Source organism: Pteronotus mesoamericanus, unplaced genomic scaffold (genome assembly GCF_021234165.1).
Source record: "Pteronotus mesoamericanus isolate MK-2021 breed Mesoamerican mustached bat unplaced genomic scaffold, CSHL_Meso_final scaffold_705, whole genome shotgun sequence".
Taxonomy (NCBI): domain Eukaryota; kingdom Metazoa; phylum Chordata; class Mammalia; order Chiroptera; family Mormoopidae; genus Pteronotus; species Pteronotus mesoamericanus.
This window is the reverse complement of record NW_026555326.1, coordinates 15,500,333-15,518,187: the sequence shown is the minus strand read 5'-3', so window position 1 is coordinate 15,518,187 and position 17,855 is coordinate 15,500,333. Positions and strand designations below refer to the sequence as shown.

Below are 17,855 nucleotides of genomic sequence, written 5' to 3'. Positions count from 1 at the left end.
AAGACTGACAACTGAGAGGTTTGGGAGACATTTCAAGGAAGAAAATTTTTCTTTTAAAATGCCTACTCCTCTTTCCAACAATTGGTTAATTACAGTTATATAGCCAGTAGTCAAAATCCAAAGATACTTGCTTTCAAGAAAGGAAATGCTGATAAGGTACATGAGTATTCCTACAGACACTAAGACAGTTCTCATACTACTTCCTCAAATTTAGATTTAAATTGAGTTGTTTTAGAAACTCAGTCTGGTGGCGTGAAAGTTGAAGGATAATTTAATACTATCTTAACAAAATTTTAAATGCGCAAGCCTTTTGGTCCAGTAATTATATTTCTAGGAATTTTACCTACAGATATACTAAAATGTGTAAAAACTGTAAACGAAAAAAGGGCTTCTATGGAAAGTAATCTCACAGGCTGATCTGATCGTAAATTCCTAACTGGGCAAGTCATAGTGGGTAGTCATGCCACCAGCATATAACTTCTTTAGTAAAAAGTTTGTCTTTGCCTTAAGCAAGCCCTGTCCATTGTTCTTGGGCATCTAGACTAATACACCTTTAAAATAACCACCCTCAAGAGTACATATTCTTGTTAACTAACGTGTAATCCAATCCTTGCCTTGCTTTCTCCTACCTTCATGTAATCTTTCTAGTTCCCTTAATTTGAAATGCATAAAAGAAAATAGAGACCTGCTGTTTTCCAGGGCATTTGAGATCTTGCTTCCCAGCAATGGTTGACAGTTTTGGCTCAAATAAACTCTTACTAAAATTCTCTACAGGTTTGGACACTTCTTATGTCAAAAAGATGTATGTAAGATGTTTCACTGAAATCTTGGTTATGACAGTACACACACACACACACACATACACACACCCCGCCCCCGAAACTGGGAGTATCTTAAATGTTCCTTAGAAGGGGCAGATGAGGTAAATTAAAGTATACTCATACAAGAAATATTACACAGCTATTAAAACAATGGTATACATGTCAAACAATGAAAAAAAATGGCAAACTCATATATATGATATATACACAGACAGGAGTACAGCATAAATACTCCAAAGTTTGAGCTTAAAAGTCAGACTTCCTGATTGTGTATCCAAGCTCTTATACTTAACTAGATATGTATGTAGATATGTAACCTTAGGCAAGTCACTTAACAACTCTCTGCACCTGTTTTTTTACTTGTAAAATGGGAATGATAATAGCATCTACCTTTAGAGTATTGTGAGGATTAAGCAAATTAATTAATGTGAAGTGCTCAGAACAGTGCCTGTCACACAGAAAAGCTCAGTTAACTCTTAGTGAAAGCATACCCAAGGTATTAAATGGCTATGGGCAAGCAAACACAATGGCTAACATTAGAACAAGAGAAGTTGAGATAGACACAAACAGATGGAATAAAGAGAAATTATGGAAACAGAATTTTCAGGATTTGGTAAACCTGCCTCACACTCAGACCCAGTTGCAAAAAGTTCTGAATAAATGTACTGTTCCTACATAAGAGGTCTTTGTTCCTAACATGTTGACTTTTTATTTATAAACACACTGTATTTAGTATTATAGTTATTTTCATATATGTCTTCTCTCCTCTTCTGGACTATTTATCTTCTAGACGACTGAGATTATGACATTCATCTTTATATACTCTACAACACCTATGTATATATTTTTTACATAGTAGGTGTACAACAAATGTTCTGTGAATATATAAATGGTCAGGCCTTTTTTCAGTTCCCCAAAACTAGTGGATTTAAGTGGTTACAAAGTAAATAGAGCTCTGACAGGTGGGACTCAAATTTTCTTTCTCAGAATAATTAACTATCATTTTCCTAGACTGAACCTGTCTAGGACAGAGAAAACCACCTGGGCTCTATACTCCAGGAATTAAAGAAATAACCCCGTATCACTGATGAGAGCCCTGGATTTTCTGACATAATCTGAAATTTAGAACTACAGGTGAAATTACAAGACAGGCCCTAACCTGTGTGTCTCAGTTGGTTGGGCGACATTCTAAAAGGTCACCAGTTTGATTCCCAGTCAGGGCATGTCCCTGGGTTGCAGGTTTCTTGCTCACATCAATGTTTCTCTCCCTCTCTTTCTCCCCCCATCTTCTCACTCTAAAAATAAATAAATAAAATCTTAAAAAAATAAAGAAGAAATGACAAGACAGATTTATTGAACTAAATAATCAGCATTCCTAAATTAAGTTTAATAATGTAATAGTACTCAAATTGTTATTCAATGTTAACTAAAAGAATAACAGCAATGAAAGTCAAAAAGAGCAAAACTTGTAGGCAAAAGAGAAAGTACAAAGCCGTAAATCCAAATATTTATTTTAAGATTTTGTTTATTTTTAGAGGGAGGTGAAGGGAGGAAGAACGACAGGAAGAGAAAACACTGATGTGTGAGAGGTACACATTGATCGGATGCTTCTCACACACCCCCAACCTGGGACCTGGCCTGCAACCCACACATGTGCCCTGATCAGGCATTGAACCGGCGACCCTTTGGTTCACAGGCCAGCACTCAATCCACTGAGCCATACCAGCCAGGGCAAAATATTTATTTCTCAATGAAGTTCTGATACCCATAAAAAGGTTTTTACCCATAAAATTTTCATTCAGAAAAGAAGTAAATTTTCTATGTGCAGATTTGAAAAAAATCTCCTATATTATTAAATGTAAAAAGATGTAAAAAATTATACTATCTTTTGTATAAAAAAAGAAAAACTAAAAACAAATCCATATTTGTATATATACGTGTGTGTATATATAAAGACACTTTGAAATAATAAAAGGAATAACAGTGATGAGGTTTAAAACTAGGCAGGTGAGAAACGATGATGAGAAACTTTTCAATGTATATCTTGATTTTTTAAAAATATTTGAACCAGCCCTGACTGGTGTGGTTCAGTGGATTGGGCATCATCCCACAGAGCAAAAGAGGACGCTGGTTCAATTCCTGCTAGGACACATGCCTGGGTTGTGGGCCAGGTCTCAGGTTGGGGTGTGGACATCGATGTTTTCTCTCCCTCTCTTTCACCTACCACTCAACAGCAAAAACAACACAATTAAAAAATGGGCAAGAACTTGAATAGACATTTCTACAAAGAAGATACACAAATGACCAATAAGAATATGAAAATATCACTAATCATTAATGAAATGCAAATAGAAACCACAATGAGATACTACTTCACATCGACTAGGATGACTTTTATAAAAACAAACAAAAAAACACAAAACAGAAAAAAGTGTCAGTAACAAAGTAGAGATACTGGAATCCTTACACTTTGCTGATGGGAATGTAAATACTACAATCACTGTAGAAAAGAGCATTGCAATTCCTCAAAAAATTAAACACATAATTACCATATGATCCAGCAATTGCAATTCTGAATGTATATCAAAATGAACTGAAAGCAGGGACTCAAAACAGTTACCTGTATACTCATGTTCAGACCAGCATTATTCACAATAGCCCAAAGGTAGAATCAACTCCCTATGTCCATAAACAGATAAACAAAATATGGTATATGAGGCCTGTCTGGAAAAAGTCCAACCATTGTTAATATAATGGCTTGCATGACATCAATGTAACCTGACAGCCAAGGAGAGTGGACTGCAATATGCATGCGTGAATGATGATGACTTCACTGTACTAGTCAGTGGGAGCAGCAGATGCCCTTGAATGAGCATATGTACTGTGTGGTCCTCACATTCAGAATGACTGAGCAAGCAGAGCAACAAACCTGAATCAAATTTTGTGTTAAGCTTGAACCTTCCTCCGCTGCGGAAACTATTTGGATACTTGACAAGGCTGCAGCTATGGGCAACTGGTGATTGGCAGCTTCATCATGACAACCCGCCCACTCATTCATCACATCTGGTGCAGGGTTTTTTTTGGTGAAACATAAAATTACCCAGCTGACTCAGCCCCACTACAGCCCAGATTTGGCACCCTGTGACTTCTGGCTTTTCCCAAAACGAAAATCACCTTTGAGAGGGAAGAGATTTCAGACCTTAGATGAGATTCAGGAAAATGCAACAGGGCAGCTCATGGCATTTGGGAGAACTGTGTGAGGTCCCAAGGTGCCTACGTTGAAGAGGATTGAGGTGTCATTGTTCTACGTACAATGTTTCTTGTATCTTTTTAAATAAATGTCTATTTTTCATAGTATATGGCCAGATACCTTCTGGGCAGACCTTATATACATAAAATGGAATATTATTCGGCCTTAAAAAAGAATGAAATTCTGGCTCATGCTACAACATGGATCGATCCTGAAGACATTATACTAAGTGAAATGAGCCAGATACAGAAAGGACAATTATTGTATTATTCTACTTATATGAGTTACCTAGAATAGTAAAAAACACAGAAACAGAAAATAGAATGGTTGTTGTCAGGGGCTGGGGGAGGGATAATGGAGAGTTATGTTTTTAATGGGTACAGAGTTTCAGACTGGAGAAGATGAAAAAGTTCTTGAGATGAATGGTGGTGATGATTGCAAAACATGTGCATGTACCTAATGCCAAAGAACTGTACACTTAAAAATGTTTTAAATGGGCCTAATTAGTGTGGCTCAGTGGACTGAGTGCCAGCCTGTGAAACAAAAGGTCACCAGTTCAATTCCCCACCAGGGCACATGCCTGGGTTTCAGGACAGGTCCCAGTTAGGGGAGCGTGCGAGAGGCAACTGACTGATACACCTCTCGCACATGGGTGTTTCTCTCCCTCTCTTTCTCCCTCCCTTACCCTCTAAAAATAAATAAAAATAAATGTTTTAAATGGTAAATTTAAGTTATGCACATTTTACCACATGCACACACCAAACTATGTCCTAGATTTACTGTTGTCTTTTAAAAGAATGTCTAACATTTACTGAACAGTTACTACCTGCCAGGCACAGAGAAGTAAAAAGTCTTTTAACAAGTTAGTGGTACAGAAATTTGAACCCAGGATTTTCTGACTGAAGAGCTATACTTTTAATCATTACAGTGTCCAAAAAGTATTCTAGTTTAACCAAAGAAGAAACACGTTCAAGTAATTAAATGAAAAGTACCCACTAAGAGTAGTACCAATACTAGACTGTTTTCTCATATCCAGACACCAGAATTCAATTTATGGATAACAACGAGAATGGTTAGTTCTGAAAGACAGACAAAAACAAAGAGAGAGACAGAGAGAAACCAACCAAAGCTTTTCAGAACAAGCAAAAGCTAATATGGCAGCCTAGGCAACATATGGAAGATATGCTACACAGCCCCATTAACAACAAAATTAAAACGCCAATTTCCAAAGGTTTCTTCAGTTAATTTCTAAAGCTATAAAAACAATGAGTAAAAATCTCACTGTTTTTATTAATATACTATACTGCTTTAATAACTCATGCACTATAATGGTACCCCTTGTACAGTCTTTTTCACACCATCAACCCAACTGAATCCAGAATACAGCATAAAAGTCACACATAACCACAGGCACTTTTGTTTTATTGTTTTGGTACAAGTTTATCTTATTGTACTTTACTCTCTTTGTGAATATTATTAGGTATTCAGCCAGCCAGAATAGGAGGTTTAATTTGGAAATGAAGACTGCCAAGATTCTTACCTTGGTTATACCCTTTTGTGACATCTACCACTCTGTATTTGACAAAATTAGGAGGCTACAATTTAATACCACATAAGCATCAAGGCCTTGGTAGTACAAAGTCATGCAACAATAAAAACAATTCATAACAGGTGGTACCTATGTATACATAGTAATCCATTAGATCACAAAGGAACTTTTTCACTATTATTTAGGCTAAAACATCTTATTCCTTTGAATTTTCAAGGTTTCTTAAAGATACACTATTTTTAAGACACTTCTGTCCACTGCAAAATAAAGCTATAAAAGATCTTTTTCCAGTCACTCATATTCCTTGAAAGCCTTTAGTTCAATATGAATTCATTATAAAGAATTCATCTGGGAAATAGCCCTCTAAGCAGAAGGTAAAGAATTAAAAATGGCCCTGACTGGTGTGGCTCAGTGGATTATGCACCAGCCTGTGACCTGAAAGGTCACAGGTTCGATTCTCTGTCATGGCACATGCCTGGGTTGTGGACCAGGTCCCTAGTTGGGAACATGCGAGAGGCAACCAACTGATGTTTCTCTTCCTCTCTTTTTCCCCTCTCTTCCGCTCTCTCTGAAAATAAATATTTAAAAAAAAATTTTTTTTAAATGCAGGCTAATGAAAACTTCAGTTTGGATCTTAGTACAATAAGAGACCCATTTTCTAGTTTCCATTCATTTGGCAGAAATATCTGGATTTAAATTACTTTGAAAAAGCAAAACATTCAAATTCACAATGCACTCAGCTAAGGAACTGAGCATTCTTTACTTACCTGAATTACAAAATGAGGAAAAAAAATGAGAGTAACATTAATTTATTCATGGACACTTACTATAGGCTAACCTCTACTACATGGGAAGAACGATGCTGGTCATATCAAAATAGAACTTAACATAGGTTCTAGACAACCTGTCCTGGGCACTAGCAATACACATGACCAATTGCTTCGATCTCTTCTATAGCAACACATCCATCTAGATATATAGATGTTAAAGAATGATTAGAAAACTGTCCCGCCCTCCAAAAAATGTTATCCTATTGGGGAAATATTTTCAATATTTTTTGCTGGTAGCTCAAACTATAAAAGTTTTGAATGCGGGGGTGAACGCCATTCAGGTAACCTTTATGTCTTCAAATGATAGAGAACAAATATCTCAATTTTTTTCTGTTTTAATTTCAAGACCAACACACTGCTTCTAGAAAACTGAAAAATAAAGGGTACTGACCTTTCCTCTGATCCCCTGGTCTGTCTGCATGTCTCACAGAAGAGAAAGAATCATGGACTTTACAGATTTCTTACTGTTATACAACCATCTTAACAGAAAGGAAGGGTTTCTGCTCACTCGCCAAAGTTGAAACCTTACTCTCCTGCTTCTAGCAGGTTAGATGAAAGAAGGTGAGGGCAGCAGCTCAGATACAGTTATCCATCAGGTAAATGAATGAAGGTAGGGCCAAGTTAGATAAGCTGTGCCACCTGCCTTAGAAGATTCATGGGGGAAAAATGCAGCGAAGTTTCAGTGACGTTTCTAAAAAATATTTGGCCTAATGCCACAATACTAGTTCTCTGGAAAACCAGCACACAAAAGCAGTCAATTCCCTCATTCCAGAGTTGCAACCTTTTAAAAAAATTCAACCTACAGAGGAACTACAAGGAAGCAGAATAGCTAAGCGCTATATTCTCAAAGCATTCAGTGAGATCACTAGTACTCTAAGATGCTCTTTCATACTCAAATAATTTTGAGAAGCTCTGGAACCTTTTACCATCCCCAATGTACACTGTATATTTAGACCTGCAAGGCTACGGGAAGAAATGCAGTAAAGAAATCTGTCTTAGCCCTGGTCGGTGTGACTCAGTTGGCTGGAGCATCATCTTGTGGATGGAAAGGTCGAGGATTCGATTCCTTGGTGAGGACACATATGAGAAGGCAACCAACTGATGTTCTCATTCGTGTTCTCTCTCTCCCCCTCCTCCTTACCTCCCTCTTTTCCTTCTCCTTCCTCTCTCTCTAAAAGCAATGAAAAAGGTACTCAGGTGAAGATTTGGAAGGAAGGAAGGAAGCCCAGAATTTTTCTAAACCCTATTTGATTACGGAACTTTTTTCTAATATAAAACTTATTAATACTGACAACTATCATGGTTTGCTTTTTTTTTTTTAAAGGCAAAACAAAACTCTATAAGAAATGTTAGGAGTATAAGAGCACACTTCTAGAGTCAGCTGGAGTTGTTCAAATATTGGATTCACCACTTTTATTAATCTGTGATATTCCAGCAAAATTACAACCTCCCTCGATTACGTTTTTTTCTCATCTGTTAAGAAGATTGCTCTCACAGAGTTACTGTAAGAATTAAAATAATAAAAAGCCTTACACAAAGAAAGTGTTCAACATATGAGTTTACATTTACATTTTTTAAATTCCTTTTCACTTCTAAAAGTTGAAAGAAGTGCAAATTTCTTTTAAATCAGAGGATATAGAATTCGTGACTGAGAGACTCCCTGAGAAGTACAGCTTCTCAGGATCTTGCAACCTTTTTATCCACTGGGATACTGGAATTTAAGATGACACACAGGAGTGTACAACACATATTGATGACGATGAGTATGAAGAGAAAACATGTTATACAAGAGCATTTATGGCTTCAATGACAGAGGGCGCCTCATATCAATGTGAGGAAAATTAAGCTTGTATCAACTCATAATAATTAATAACTGTACAGCGCTTTGCAGTTTATAAAGCACATTTATATATATATATATATAATCTCCTTTGACTGACACAGAAATCTAGTGAAACAGATAAAGTAGCTATTGATCCTCATTTCTCACCTGAGGAAGCCAAGGCTTGGAGACTTCAAGTGATTCAACCAAGGTCACACAGATGATAAATGGCAGAACTAAAACTCTAACTTTGCTCTTCTGCCTCCCAGAACATAACAAAAGGAGCCATCTTTCAAATGTATGCTGCATTTTTTTCAGCCCACAGGATTATTTATATTTTAAAATATTTTAAGTGACAGACACCATGCTAGGCACTGGAGACACAGTAGTAAAAAGACAAGGAATCTTCTTCTTTCAGGATATTAATAGACCACTGAGGACAGACAAACAGTATTTCTAAATTAGAGTGATAACAAAGAAGAAAGCAGCATATCTAAGTCTCTGGCCAAGTAAGGGAAGGCTTCCCAGAGAAAGCAGCATTTGAAATGAAATTTGGGAGCTCAGCTGGGAACTAAAAGAACTGTTATTTGCTCATGTATAAACTGTAAGGGACAAAAGTAAGGCTGAATATAAAGGTAAAGGCCAAAATTATAAAAGGCCTTGAGTACTATCTGAAGTTTAATATTTTACCTTTAAATGATTGGAAACTATTGAATACTTTTGAGAAGGGGAAGCAGAGTATCAGATCTCTGTGTTAGAGCATTTTGAAAACAATATGATTGAGATTTTAAAAGGAACCAGATTAAAAGCAGAGAGAACTCTAAGAGATTACAGCAATATTCCAAAGGGATCAATTAGAAGACCAGTAATGGAAATACAGGAAAAGGTATTGACTGAGATATACTTAGAAAGTAATGGGTAAGAAAGAGAGAACTGACAACAATGCTCACATTTTAGGATTAGGTGACTCGATGAATCATAGAAGGGGAGATGATAAAAATGTTTAGTTTGAGGTACCAATGGAATAGAGATGGCTATGTCTAGCATACAATAGACAACTGGAAACAAAGGACTAGAGTTTGAGAGAGATGTGATAATATTTATGTATATGAAGATTTGTTTTCAGTAATCAAGTATTATTTACCATTTCAATGGGAAGGCAATTGTTATATAACCATTATTTGTATAATGCTTCAAACTTCACAGAACATTTCAAGATATATTATGCTTATCACATTTCATACTTAAACAGTTATTCCTATTTCGATCAACAAATATTTGAGCATTAACTATATGTCATGTTGGGTACTGTACTGTACTGCATTAAACAAAATAAATCCATGTCTTCATAGACTTTATATAATAAGAAAGTAACCCAAAAGTAATAAATATAGTAATAAATATGTTATAAAGTTGTAAGTGCTATGAAAAGGAAAATAGAATAGGAAGAATTAGACGTGAGGGATGGTAGTTGAAGGTGTCATTTTAAATAGGTGTAGAATAAGGTCTCATTGAAAAGGTGACATTTAAGCAAAGACTAGAAAGAAGTTAGAGAATTATTCATCTGTATTATTTCTATGGGGAAAAACTCACTATTTCTCACTTTTTCACTGGAGGGAATAGCCAGCGCAAAGGTCCTTAGATAAAGGGTGTGGCTGATATACAGGCATTGGCAAAAGTAGGCTTATAGTTGTAATACAAACAAATAATACATTAATAACTAATACAAGAATAAACTGTTTCGTGTACTCTCAACTATAAACCTACTTTTGCCAACTCCTGTGTTTAGGGAACAAATCAAAGTGACTGGAATGGAATGAGCAAAGAGGAAGGATGACAGGCAATCAAAGAGGAGTGGAGAGAGCAGGGAGATTGCGTACAACCTTATATGCCACTATAAGGACTGATTTTTACTCTGAGAGAAATAAGAATTCAAAAACTATGAGCCTTACCCAAAGTCATATAGCCAGTAAGTGGCAAAGCAGCTAGGATTTAAACCAGGATTTCTAGACTCCCTACACCTGTGTTCTACTATTCCAATTTGTCACTTATTAGCTCACAACCTCCCTCCCAGGAAAGTCTAAATTTAAATGCTCTCAAAAAGCTAATTTTATAAATATCTTCTAGGTAAGAGGTACACAAGCTTTATCAGGCTTAAAGCATGACTTTCAGGTTCAAGTTAACAGTAGCCTGAATTATTTTTAAAATGTATACTAACTAGATGTGAAAAGCAACAAGAGAATGGCTCAGGAAGTATTGTCATTTCCCTTAATAGTTCACTGGTTAGTATTAATAACAATTATGTTGTCAAAGAAGCTTTTGCAACTACTAATGATTCTTTGAGGTCTGGGATTTGACCACTTCATACCTCAAAAGTAACAAAATAGCCCTGTCTAGCGTGGCTCAGTTGGTATGGAGTCATCCATCAAAATGAAAGGTTGCCAGTTCAATTCCTGGTTAGGGCACATACCTTGGTTGAGGTTTCAGTCCCTGGTTGGGACACGCAGGAGAGGCAATTGATTGATGTTTCTCTCCCTCCCTCCCCCTCTCTCTAAAAAAAAAAGTAATCTTTTTAAATTTTTTTAAAAAAGATTTTATTTATTTTTAGAGAGAGGGGGAGGGAGGGAGAAAGAGAGGGAGAGAAACATCAGTGTGTGAGAGATACATCGATGGTTGCCTCTCGCACACCCTCAACTCGGGGATCTGGCCCAGAACAAAGTCATGTGCCCTGACTGGGAATCAAACCAGTGACCTTTCCGTTTCCAGGCCGCCACTCAATCCACTGAGCCACACCAGCAAGGGCAACAAATAATTTTTTTAAAGTAACAAAATATATGTTCTTGTTCATCTGTTTTTTTCGGTACTATAACCCAAAGCTCTTGATAGCTTCTTGCCAGTTGAAGGCAACTTAAGGCAAGGGAAAACATCAGAGGATTTTGACAGAGACACCATCTATGATAAGAGACAGGTTAAGCTCTTAATGGCTCTGAGTCAGTCCTTTCTTGCTGGACGAACTCAAACAGTATAGGAATATTTCACATATCCATAAGAGAGAAGGTAAAAGATGGAACATCAAGAGGAAGCATTTCAAATCAAATCTACTCTTCAGAGGTTCTCAGCATTACTACACAAATACAGGGGGCTCCGGACCCTGGAACCACCAAAGTCCCCAACTAGTAACCTATAGAAAAAGCATCAGAGGGGTTACGAAGGATAAACAAATAATATGGCTAACAGAAGCCCCCTTCCCCAAACCAAACGCCAGTCCTTTTCAACAGAAATTGAACTTCCTTATGTTATCTTTTCCCAGGCTTAGCCAATGCAGGGGAACTGCAACTTTGTGTGGCACTGTCTGATAGGTTGCATTTTTTTCAAAGCAAGAAGTGGACAGCTTTACGCCAGGACTAGATTTATAGTCAAGCTGGGTGTGTGTCTTTTTTTTTTTCCCCTTCTCCTCGAAACTGTCTCAGAAAATGCCCAGCTATTGTGCCTTGATATATAATGAGGCAAGGCTTTAAGTACTGCAAATGATCTGGAAAAGGAAGTCCTTCAGTCTAAGTTATCGTTCAAATCTTATGATTTCTATAGCATCTGTTTTAGTCAACTAAAGCTGATTTGGCTTTTCTCAATAAGCCAAAAACATGAGCACTTTGAGCTGAGTGCAGGGAGGGCTCCTTGTCAGCATGACTCTCAATGATGTGACTAACAAGAAATATGGTCAAGAGTCTAGAAACCACTAACATGGAATACGGTCCAGAGTCTAGAAAGCAGGACAGCACAGATGCTGTTCCCCTACACATGAATCTCTAGTTTGGTGGGTATGTGATGCAAGTTAAGTAAAAATCAGTAAACTGAAACAAGATGACTGGTTTACATACAAGATACTGCTTAAAGCTAGTATGAATCTGGAGGTCCCAGCATACACTTAGTATACTACTATTGACGCACGGACCCTTCCTCCACACTGCTGTTCTCTAACCAAAACCTGGAGGCCAGGCCCAGGCAGAAAAACATGGTGGGGGGAGGGGAGAGATTTGTCCCCAAAAGGAAGGGGGCAACACACAGGCTTTTGAAATATACTTTAAAATTATGAGATTCAGAAGGAATTTCTCACATCTCCCTCCCTCACCTCCCTGTGGCCTTATGCTAAACACAGCAATAAAAGTTACTGCCACAACTTAGATGTGAAGGGCTGATCAGGGAACCTGGTTTAACATTGTTCCTAGACAAGTATTTGAATACAGCCTCTATTCAGACCCTATTTGGACTGCCTCTAAACAGGAAGTTAACAGACATCACACACAGTCAGGGAAAGCAAACCACAGTGTCATAAAATAAAGATGGACGCTGCTGTCAGCTACAAATCACTCCCACCTCACGGAAAAATGTTCTTAAGAAATAGGCAGGACTAAAGTCCGTAAGTTTCACCTCTTCTCAAATTGGGTCACTCAGCCCATAGGTCCAGCCTTCTGATTCCTACTGATTAATACTTACCTTCTTCATTCTTTACTGTGATGACTATCACTGCCACTAGACTAAAAACTACAGTCCTCTAAAAACGGAAGACAGCACTACCAGATCAGTACTCTCATTAACTCATTATTCATTCAACCTATTTGCTCAAAAAGCCCAAAGAAAGACTATCCTTGACCCAGCCCATCCCAAGACAGTCAGGGGCTGGATATCAGTCACGAAAAAAGCAGCACCATTTCCAACAGGTGTGAGCCTTCCCTCAAAATATACTGAGCCCCTTCTCAGTACCGCCTTTAGCAGCTCTAGAAGTAGCCTCCTTCCCAATCAAGTACCAACAGAAATGCTTCTCTAGGACAATACTCTGATCAAGACTGCTCCAGCGCCAAAAATATGAATTCAAGTGATTATAAGACTTCCAAGAAGAGTCAGTGTATCAAAGAAAAAGCAATAAAGTTACCATTAAACTCTCTAACAGGTGAATCTCCAAATAGAGACAGCATAAAGACACCATGTTGCTTCCAGACAACCATCAGAAGGCATCTACACTGAAAAGAGGACTGGATGGCTGCAGGACAGAGGTGAGAGGCAACCTTTCTTTTCATTTCGTATCACATGTATGGAGTCTATTAAAAAAAAACTTTTACAGAGAAAAATGTTTCAAAAACTCAAAAGCATAAGCTCTTCAACATATATCTGTTAAATCTGCTTTTACTCTACCTGCTGCAAGTCCAAATCTTTCTGTTGCAGTCTGCTCTTTCGCTTTGCTGAAATTTATTAAGTATCTCCCAGCCTTCTCAGGCACAAAAGACCTTCAAATAATCATTGATCAGAAATGAGAAAACCGGTTGAGAGGCTACTTGATTCTCCAAATGACGGTGGAAGAAAAGGTTGAGAGTAGCCACCCACCCACCACAATGCCTCCATCTCCAGTTCTGTGCCAGCCCTGTGAACTAACAGCTTGTGTTTGGAGGGAAGTTGATGCTGGGAAAGAGTCCAAGAAGGCGACCATACCTTTATGAGAGAGGAAAGGTCCTGGGCCAGCGAGTGGCACCCAAACCTCTGCACTCACAGGAGTGGCTAGCTTGATGTAATTGAGAGCAGGGAAGCAAAGAAGTGCTCTAAGTCCCGATTGGTTAGGGAAGGGTAAGTTCTAGTTCTATAGACCCTCCGGCAATGAACTGGGATACAGAACCGGTGCGTCCCAGAAGCCCAGCTGAGGAAAGGGGTGGTTTAGTTGCTACAGAAGATCGGTATCCACACAAACTAAGACAATTCCCTTCTCCTGAGGGAGGGCGAGAGAACCGTGGACGACGAAATAAAGGGGTCGGGTTCTGTGCTCCTGATCTCTACCTAAATAAAGATAATTATCTCGTGCTTCCTTTACCCTTCAAGATCCCCCGTTTGTCCCAACCGACGCCAAACACAAGACTGAAAGCAGGGAACGGCCCCCGCACTCTGAGGGCACCACTGGGAGTGGAGAGTTAAAAAGGGGGGCGCGTAGAGAGGAAAGGAGGGGAGCATGGCGGGCATGAGGCAGTGAGTGAAAGCGGGGATGGCGGGGGAAACGGGACGCGAGGGAGGGGAGAAAGAGTAAAAGGAGAAGGAATGAAGGGACACGAGCTGGGGGCGCGCCAGGCCGAAGTGAAAGACCGGGGCGCGCGCACAGAGCCGGGGGGAGGGGATGAGGTGAAGTGGGAGCGCGAGGCGGGGGCGCGCGGTGCCGGGGTGGGGGGAGGGGGACGCAAGGCGGGGGCGCGCGGGCGGGCGTCGGCTCGCGGGCGCTTCCCCTCCCCCGCCCCTCCACCTTTCCCTTCCCCCACCTCCGCCACCACCGCCTCCTCTCAGCCTCCCTCCCTTCCTCGCTTCTCACCGCCCCCGGGCGGGCGGGCGGCCAGGCTGGCCTAGGCCAGAGCTCCTCACCTGGCGGTGGCGGTGTAACTCCCGGCTAGCTCGCCTCCTCAGGCGGCGGCGGAGGCGTCGAAAAAGGAAGAGGCGATGGCACAGGGGGTTCCGGACCCCGCTGACGGGACCAGGGGTGGGGGTGAGAGAGGGGGGCGGGCCGGACCGGGCGGGCGGGCGGAGCAGACACTGCGGTACAGACGGGGGCAGCGGCGGCGGCGGCGGCGGCTGCACCGGCGGCGGCACCACACAAACAAGGACGCTGATTGGGCAGCTGCCAAGCGCCTCGGCTCCGCCTTCTCCACACGCCACGACGCCCATTGGGCGACCTAAGCCGGCCTCCCCGCCCTATTCTTCTAGGCCATACCAGTAAGAGGGGGGATGCCGGGACTACACCCCACCCTTGAAAAGTGAGTGGCTGGCGTAGTGATGATTGGCGTGCTTAAGACCCAATCCTAAACGGAGGAGGGGGATGGTCCAGCGGGGGCGCGTTAATGGGTACCTCGGCCAGTCCCAGACACATCCGGGTCTTCAGCAGCCCATTAAGTGTCGGGGGTCAAAAAATCGCTTCAGGCTGCAACTTTACCTTGGAGACGTTTTGGTCCCCAGGCAGCCGCCGTACCCCAGTATCCCAAAACCGGGATTCCCTTTTGGCCAGCTTTCATTCTTCCAATTCTAAAGATGGAGACGGGAGAACAGCGCTGGGTTCTGCATTAGGTGGTGTTTCATCTCGACAAAATTCAAGAATTTCACGATAGAAGTAGCTTTAGGCGCTTGGGCCTTGCTGTCTATTTGGGGCGTGGCCTGTCTCCGTTTGCTGAAGGCCATGAGCTTCCTGGTCTTCTTCGTAGCCCAGCACGGTCCTGTTGTGACTAAACCACGAAGCCGAAGAAAAAAGGCAGCTAGCCAGATTGCTGAGAAATTACGGTGTGCAGATCCCTCCTACCTCCTCTCGGGATCTGGTCTGGTTAGGTACACAATGAAGGAAAAAGACTCCCACACCCCCACCTCCAGCCCCACCCCCACTGAATGAACTCAAGGCCAAACTCCTCTTGCTAGCCTCCCTACTTCCTGGAAGCTGTTAGGCCCACCTAAACTTTCTTAGCATTTTTTCGAGCACTTCGCAGATAGAGAACACGTATCAGAGTGTATTGAGAGAATTAGAATAGCTAACGTTTCGGGAAAGAGACTGCGAGGCACTGTGCTATACATGCATTATTTATTCTTTTAATAGCTTTCTTTTTATTCTTTTAATAGCTTTACATGGATTATCTTACTCCTCATAACGGTGGAGTAATTACTGTTATCCTCGTTTTACAGATGAAGAAAATGAGGTACAGATCAAATGACTTGCCCAAAGTTACTAAGCGGAAGAGCTGAAGTTTGAATTCAGGTAGATCAAGAAACAGGCTCGGAGAGGTTAAGTAATTTCCAAAGGTCAGACAGCTCCTAAGTAACTAAGCAGTGGTTTGAACCCCAAAACAACTGGTTCCAGAAGCACTAGGACGTTTTTCAAATCTTTTAGATGTCATGCTCTGCAATGGAAACTAAATTAATGAAGGCCTTGAAGACACACAGGCACGCTCCAGTTCCTATTTTAAGTGGGCAAAAAGGTGTTTCATTCTAGTATATTGTCCAGGTAAAGAACATGGTCTCTGAAGTACCTGGATTTGGATCTTTGCTCTCTTACCAGTTGTGTGATTTGGGTGCAAGTTACTTAATCTCTATTCTCATGCCTTAGTTTCCTTGTCTGTAAAATGAGAATGACTGATAAGAATACCTAGCTCATGAAATTGTGAGGATTATAAAATAGTCCATTTAAAATGCCCAGGACAATGCCAAGGATACAGTGAGTACTTCATAAACATAATAAATAGTAACCATTATGGGTTTTCCTCACTTCTCCAACAATTGCACTCTTAGTTCAAAATTCAGCATCTGTTCGTATTCTACTGGTAGTAGTTGTCGTACTGAACTGAAAATTATTTTTCTACCAACTCCCTAATTTCAGTGCTTTCACTGATTTAATACATGTGATTGAGGATCTATGATGTCATCAGGCACTCTACTGTGTACTGAGGCTGTAGCAGTCAATCAAATAGTCATTGCCCTCATGGAAGGACTCTTTCCCTAACCTGCTGCTTTACCCCTGATCAGTCCAATGCATTCTCTGCTGCCTGAAGGGCCATTCTTCAAGGGTTATGAGGAGACATAAGAAATATGCTGGTAAGATACCAGCCCAAAGAAAATACCAGTGAAGCCTGAGAAAATGCCTTCTAACAAAACTAAAATCAGGCCATGAAGGGGGATTTCAGTAGGGAGTGATCAAGTTCCAGGGAAGACAAGTGACGCCATTGTTGTAGTGGATATGCAGTCTGTTTGTTCATTTGTTTGTTTTTAAGATTTTATTTACTTATTTTTAGAGAGAGGAGACGAGAAGGAGAAAGACAAGGAGAGGAACACCAATATGGGAGAAAAACATCGATCGGTTGTCTCTCACACACCCACAAACAGGGTGGGTGGGTGACCTGGCCCACAACCCAGGCATTTGCCCTGACTGGGAATCAAACCGATGACCTTTCACTTTGCAGGACAACACACAACCAATGAAGCCATGCTGGTCAGGGCTGTATGCTTTCTTTTTGAAGCTAACATTTATTGAATGTGATTAACATTTTATATGGATTACAAGGAGGGATAAAAAAAACCCCGGAATTTATATATAAAAAGTTGTGCATTTATTCTTACATGTTTAAACTTCAGTCACTTTCAAAGTACTCTCCATCTGATACAATACACCTGTCGGGATGTTTTTTCCACTGCTCGAAACAGTTTTTGAACACAATTTTGATGCCTTCTAGTGCTGCTGCCGTTTTTTGTTTCACCTCTTCCACATTGGCAAAACATTTTCATTTAAGGACTTTTTTATCCAGGAAAACAAACAAACAAAATGTTGCTCAGGGCAAAATCTGATGAATAGGGAGGGTGGGGTACGGGGGTCATGCCATTTTTAGTTAAAAACTATGGAATGCTCAGCATGGTATGAGTAGGTGTGCTGGTAAATCACACATCATGAAATAGGCAAATGAGTTGAGTCTTCAAAAAAGAAATTCATTGAAACAGAATGCAGCCTCTCACAACACCACCACGGGTACACTGATACAGATGGGTTCCTAGAACACTCACCTAGCAGGGGAAGCCTGTACTACAA

The 17,855-nt window shown here is 40.4% G+C and overlaps 1 protein-coding gene across 5 annotated transcripts in view; it reads right to left on the bottom strand.

Moving 5' to 3' along the window:
- Positions 1-14,882, bottom strand: part of GATAD2B (GATA zinc finger domain containing 2B) — an 85,950-nt gene extending 71,068 nt beyond the window's left edge. For all 5 annotated transcript variants that reach the window (XM_054563105.1, XM_054563108.1, XM_054563109.1 and 2 more), the window contains exon 1: positions 14,666-14,882. The gene's annotated coding sequence lies outside the window, so the exon portion shown is untranslated. The remainder of the gene's footprint in view (positions 1-14,665) is intronic.
- Between the last annotated feature and the right edge of the window lie 2,973 nt (positions 14,883-17,855).